Below are 681 nucleotides of genomic sequence, written 5' to 3'. Positions count from 1 at the left end.
TCTATTTGAACATTTTTTTTTAAAACAAGCAATACTAAAAGAATGAGAGGAAAAAGGGAAATAAGAAGAGGAAGAAAGGAGAAGAAGAGGAGAGGAAGAAGAGGAGAAATAAATAAGGAGAGGAAAAAAGAAGAAAAAGAAGAGGAGAAGAAGAAAGGAATAAAGGAGAAGAAGAAAAAATAAATTTTTTCTATTTTTCTTCTTCTCCTCTATTCCTTTCTTCTTCTACTCTTTTTTTTTCTTCTTTTTTTTCTTCTTCTTCTTCCTTCTTCCTTCTTCCTCTTTTCTTCCTTTTCCTTATTTTCCTTTCTCGAGGGAGAAGAAGAAAAAGAAGAGGAGAAGAAGAAGAAAGGAATAGAGGAGAAAGAAGAAACTTCAACACGAGGGGGGGGGGTACCGATACCCCCTCCCCGATAATATTATTTTTCCATGTATATGTATGTCACGTCGTTGTCGATATAACCCCCTCGAGATAACTTCGACATGAGGGGCGGTCGATATATATACCCCCTCTCGACCGTGATAACTTATACAACGGCAGCACCCCCCTCGGCCCTCTCGCTCGACCAAAACTCTCGAGGACACCCAAACCCTAGAGAGAAAATGATGTTGGTCTCCTACCCCCTCCCGCCGCGCCCCTACCCGATAAATTAACTCTCTCGAGGCCACCCAAATTTACCA

The sequence above is a fragment of the Triticum dicoccoides genome, chromosome 7B (assembly GCF_002162155.2).
Source record: "Triticum dicoccoides isolate Atlit2015 ecotype Zavitan chromosome 7B, WEW_v2.0, whole genome shotgun sequence".
Lineage (NCBI taxonomy): Eukaryota > Viridiplantae > Streptophyta > Magnoliopsida > Poales > Poaceae > Triticum > Triticum dicoccoides.
The sequence above is the reverse complement of the archived record's forward strand: the minus strand, read 5'-3'. Positions refer to the sequence as shown.